This window comes from Odontomachus brunneus, unplaced genomic scaffold, assembly GCF_010583005.1.
Source record: "Odontomachus brunneus isolate Ranch 3 - 2012 unplaced genomic scaffold, Obru_v1 Obru_scaffold_099, whole genome shotgun sequence".
NCBI classification, from domain to species: domain Eukaryota; kingdom Metazoa; phylum Arthropoda; class Insecta; order Hymenoptera; family Formicidae; genus Odontomachus; species Odontomachus brunneus.
The window spans coordinates 1,183,733-1,189,678 of NW_022639549.1; the positions used below are offsets into that span (position 1 = coordinate 1,183,733).

General features: G+C 39.3%; 1 protein-coding gene and 1 long non-coding RNA gene across 9 annotated transcripts in view; one reads left to right on the plus strand and one right to left on the minus strand.

Annotated features, from left to right (window-relative positions):
- Nucleotides 1–5,946, plus strand: part of LOC116848725 (zinc finger homeobox protein 3) — a 680,554-nt gene that overhangs the window by 664,195 nt on the left and 10,413 nt on the right. The window lies entirely within an intron of this gene.
- The window catches only part of LOC116848728, a 74,474-nt gene continuing 70,128 nt past the window's right edge, over nucleotides 1,601–5,946 (minus strand). Inside the window, exon 3 of the long non-coding RNA XR_004379007.1 lies at nucleotides 1,601–1,729. This is a non-coding gene — a long non-coding RNA (uncharacterized LOC116848728). The remainder of the gene's footprint in view (nucleotides 1,730–5,946) is intronic.

The window sequence follows — 5,946 nt, forward strand, 5'->3', positions numbered from 1 at the left end:
CTCTCTCTCTCTCTCTCTCTCTCTCTCTCTCTCTCCCTCTCTCATTCTTGCGCGCGCGCGCGCGAGAGAGAGAGAGAGAGAGAGAGAGAAAGAGAGCCGGGACCGTTTAAAATTCCACGTTAATCTGGATCATCGTTTAATCGGCGATTAAACGTATCGAGCCAATTCTGACGCAAAGTGGCGAGCGTCGCGCGATTTGCATATCCGCCGTATGGCGCATATGGGAAAAGCGATCGTGTTTATTACCTTAAGCGACGTGAAATATCGCACGTTTCGCCACCACGATATCGTATCGGTCTCCAGATGCATTCCGAAGCTTGATCGCGGTTTTAGCGAGATCCCTCTTTCTCTCTCGCTCTCCATCTCTCTTTCTTCCTCTCACTCTTGTCTCCGCTGACGCGTCACCTCCTCTTAACGCGAATGAGATAATGATAAAAGGATATACGCTTGACGACACCGATATATTTGCCATTCATTATGCGCGCAAGCAGATCTAGGTGGAGGAGGGTGGCTCGTGAGCCCTCCAAGTGAAGTGCACGTGTCAATAAATAAAAAAAATGCACATATACGAGAAAAAAAGAAAGAATCTTATCTACGATTGTCGATTCTACACGGAGGAGAATTACAGTTGTCGTTATCTTATCTACATTGAGAGAAAAAACATCTAAAAAATAAAAGATATTTATTTGGCGGATTTTAATAATATACTTTAGTGGATACCACAATGTAATATACTAATAGTTTTACTTATATTAATATATAAAATATTTTTCAAATAAGGCAATATACATTTTCTTAAAACCTTAGTTCCTTATAAAAACAATTGTTTACTCTATTTAAATAAAAGAATTTAGATTTAAGTGAATATATTGTTAGTATTCATTAAATATTTTTTACTTTTTAGATATTTTTTTTCTCAGTGTATGATTGTCGCCTTTATATGGAGAAAACCATATAATAAAATTACATATAATAAATTATAATAAAATTGCGTTAAGATTACATTTAATTTTGCAATGTTTCTTGTCAAGCTGGGTTAAAACATTGTAATTACAATACTTTTATTATAATAATTTTATAGTAAAAAGCCAAACGTACATGACATTGTTAAGCGAATATATATGATAATCTCGGTCATAATTATGTATGGTCTACAAGATCGCAAAAATTTGTTGCAATTTTCATTACAATATCTTCTCCGTGTAGAGTTAATTGAATGTGAAGATATCTTTCCGCAACCTAATTTGGTAAAGTGTAATTTGTACGACAGCTTTTATAATGTCAATTTCGCCAGACTGATTTAATGATCTCCGCGAGACCTCCGAGAGCCTCGCGACGAGCTCGCGAAACGGTTCCGGCATAGTCAATTCTCTTCACGATCACGGAGTGACCGTCATTCGACAACGTGCTACTTCGAACGTGCGACAACGACGCGTATGACGAATTGCGTTTTTCCGTGCGCGCCTCCCGAACAGCCGTTAAAATTCCTGAGCGCGCTAACTAACGACATTCTCGATTATTCTGCTCGCTGGTCCTCGAATACGAGTTTATGGCCGGCAGGATATATACAGAGCTATACCTACTTACCAACAGCGACTACGGTATTGGGTCTGACACGGAAACTCGCTCGTAAATTCCCGCCGAACAAATTTCCAGCATGTGTCGCGGCAATCTCGGCATCAGCGGTTCTCACACCTGGAGCGTCCGAGAGAGACGAGACTTCTCGAGTCTGCAACAATTAAATTAGACGATTGATTGGAAAGAAGACACATTAAAATATCCCATTACCAAAATATATAATAATTTAATAAACGATAATGCATGTTTTTTATAGATAACGTAGCGTATATATTGTGTGTATATTCCAACGTATCTCGCAAATAAACTGTTCGACTGAATTGATTATAGATAGCGCGCAAAATATCTCAGCTATTAAGATACGAAGGAAACTACAGTATATCAGCGCGTCTATATGTGCGTATTATTAAACTCCCATTAAATGCTGCGTGAGCACGCTCGCTCTCTATTAATATCACGGTCAGAATAATTCCGAGTGCTGAGGATTAAAGTGTAGCGGCATAACTGAAATGAAATAATGAGAGGCCGAGTCGCGATGACGATCACTGTGGACTTGGGAGCGGCCGGCAATCAGAATCTCGCGCGCTCGTACGCGGTCACACATTTGAACAAAAACACACATTGGGACAGCACCGAAGCACTACTATCTCAATCCGTACGCAAATGAGCCTCTCTGAGAGGACGAGACAAAAGTGATGATGCGCGCGCGCGCACGCTACCACGTGCGTGTTGCGCTCCTTCTCCACAGATTTAAACGGATAGTCAGCGTCCATCCTGGAAGACACTTTTTCTTTTTCCAGTGACATTTAAAACGATATCTAATAGGAAAGCTTCATAGCTAAGCATTTCCGGAAAGTTTTTTCACAGAGAGAGAGAGAAAGAGAGAGAGAGAGAGAGAGAGAGAGAGAGTCAGAGAGGGAAAGAGAGATTGCGTATTGTACACACAGAAAAATATTATTCTATTGTTAAAAAACGATTTATTTAGTTTACTTTCTTCCTATTAAGTAATTTTAAGTATAATATTTATCTTCAACAAAAAAAATGTTTCCTCAATAGTCTTAAAATATAATTATCACGAGATTTAGAAAAGCTCATTATAATGTACTCTAAAAAAGGATTTATTCTCTTTACAAGATTATTAGAAAACTTAATTGAAGAAATAGTTAACTTTTTGCTTTATCTAGTAAGCAAACCGAATTTTTTATTTAATTTCTATTTTCCAACTCAATTTTATTTAATCTTTATTTTAACTTAATATTGTTTAATTTAGTTTATTCTTTAATTTAAATTGACCCTTTCTTAATTTTCCTTTAAAATTTTAATTTAATATTCTTGATTAAAATGTTAAATTTACTAGAAATCAAAATGTATTTTGAGTAAATTTGACGTTTATAATGAGTTTATGATATCTATCATAAAAAATAAATATTTACGGATATATATATACTTATAAAAATACATATTGCATTCAAATAAAATTTACTTGTGTTTGAAGTATATATATATATATATACTCCAAACACAAATAAATTTTATTTGAGTGCAATATGTATTTTTATATGTGTACACACACGCATATATGTGCATGGAAATACACGAGACAGACTCTCTTGGCTGTCGAGGATGTCGGAGGTAGCAGAGGACGGAAGGGAGGGTAAATCAAAGCCACTCAAAGAAATAACCAGTGCTCATTAAGAGTAATAATCCCTCTCCTCAACCGTTTCGATTGTTTCAAGGGTGTCACACGGATCGTCCGGCTGCGACGCTATGCGTTACTTAACGATCTTCTTTATTATATTTTATCTTCGTTCAGACTCTCTCTCGGGGGGCCGACGACGACCTTGGAAGGAAGAAATCTATCGGTTCAAGAGATTATATCGTTGAGCATGTCTCGCTTCCTTCAGCTGAGTTATGTCGTATAAAGTTACGTTTCACGACGATAAATACAAAAACAGCATTGCTCATTGATCTTGGGACTCGATCGTGAGATCAAACGCGAATCCATTGCGAAATAAGTATTTTTCAAACTATACGTCTCTCCACGTAAACCATTAATCACCCATAAAATTAAATTTCTACGTGAAAACAAAAAAACTTTGTCATTTTGAATCTTTCAAGACTAATAGAGTAATAAATCGTACATTGATTGATGAAGGTATGATGGACTATTAAAAATCTAGTATCTGTTGCTGAAACAGACAATAGACGATTCAAGAGTTGATATTTCATAATAATTTATATTACTTATTACCATCATCATCATAGAGAAGTGTCTTGGACGTCGAAAAATCGAATAAAAAGATACCATTTAGTACATTTTTCCAATTCAAGCCTATCTCTGAACAGCCTCGACCTAGAAGATGTCTATGAAATATTGTGGTCTTCTAATAATGTTTCAATTAATCTAAATTCTGTTATTTACGGCCTAACATCCATATAAAAATGAGATAGGTTCTTTAATACTAGAACTATCGACAATTAACGACTTATTTCTAGCAGATAGATCAGAATAACAGAGTTTTAAAAAAATATGAATGCAAAGAAAAAGTATTTAGTTATTTTTTTAATTCTCTATGTGCAATGTTGGATCTATAAGACCTGAATGAATATTCAGGATTAACCAGCTTTCATAAAGGGAAAATTTCAAAATAGCGCAAATCTGCAGATTCTGTATTGACCACGATTATTTTAGCTGAGGTTCTTCTGTATGTTAGAAGTTTTTCTACAGTATAAATGTATCAAAAAATATTGATTTTTAACAAAATTATGTATGGTAGTTCAATGTTGCCCGTGTTTGACAGACCCAGATTGTACCGTATGTTCAAAAAAATGATCGTGGAAGGTTAATTTTTTTGACTAAATGTAATTCAACGTCTTTTAATTTCGAAATGTAATTCAATGTTTCTTAATTTTATTCAACGTCAATTACGTCATACGTCAATTAAAAATATAAAATGCACAGTTATAAACTTCTCTCTCTCTCTCTCTGTCATTTCTCCAAGAAACTAGAAACCATTTGACTGCTTCTAGTGTTAATAGTTCCCACGCTGCGCGTGGCAGTAGCTTTGTTTCGCGAACCCGGAAACATTCTCGAATGTATAAAGTTCTGCGTGTAATCGATGATGCCACGACATAAGCAGCTACAAAGTCACTCCGCAGAGTCACTTCAGAGGGCTGAGCGATTTACGACGGGGAAGCGCTTGCATAGCGCGAGTCCGCGGGTTCTCGCGAGATAAATAAGAAACGGTTCCACGATCGTCCAAGTGGATTAAGTTAAACTTGAGCAATGGGCCGTCATTTTTGCCCTTCGCTCAAACCGCGCTGCGATATTCTAATTCCACAATAATGCCCATCCGCCGCTGCGGAGCGCGCGTTATTTGCGAAGCGAACGCGCGACGATCATTATTCAGCCGATTATATCAAACAAGAAGAGCGGACTGCGCCTCCGATATCGCGCGGACGAGAGCGTGGTCCGCGGGTACCGGTAATGAATTTGCCACATTCCCGTGAACGCGCTGCGGAGGCCGTAAGGGGAGCAGAAGAGCGACCAGAACTATACACCGTGGCCAATGTTGTTGCGCTAATCCCCCATTTATCCGTAACACTTTTCTCCCTTCTTTACTACATGGCCGTGCCTCCTCTTTCCGAGAAGGGCCCTTTCGATGGCGGAACATAAAAACGCGGATTATTTGCTCGCCCGATCGAGGTAAACCATAATCCACGCGAGCGCGAGATACACGAGAGAGAAAGGGGAAGAGAGAGAGAGAGAGAGAAAGAGAGAAGCGCGGGGGACGGGAAAGGAGAGAAGGAAGAGATAGAGAAAGAGAGAAAGAGAAGTGTTAGTCAAACAGTGGATTGCCGTGCGTGTCAGGGGTTCTCATTAGACGACAAAGAGAGAACGCAGCCGTGCTCTCTCCCCGGTTCCGCCGTCTAATAACTATCAATTCTACGCCGACGTTGAGAGGACGAGCCGCAGGAACGGACGAGAAAGAGAGAAAGAGAGAGAACAACACCCGCTCCGCGCTCTCCCCGCCGAGGCTTCCTCACGCCCCACCAGCTCTGATAATTACAGCCGAGCGTCCAGCGCGAATGAGCAGGGGTATCATTAACACTTCCTGCCTCATAACGACTCCTCATCTGATACACGATACGCGCGATATAGTCGTGCGCGTCACTGCGTAAACCTGTCAACCCACCTAATCGACGGCGAAACGACCCGCGCGCGTCCTCCTCGGTCCACCTCGCGATCGTCGATTGCGCATCACGATTATCCTGATTAGAAGCCGCGCTGGTCGGACTAGTTCACTCGCGACTTTCCATCGCCCACCTTCGTAGACTTCTTTACGGATAGAAAAAAAAAAAAAAAAA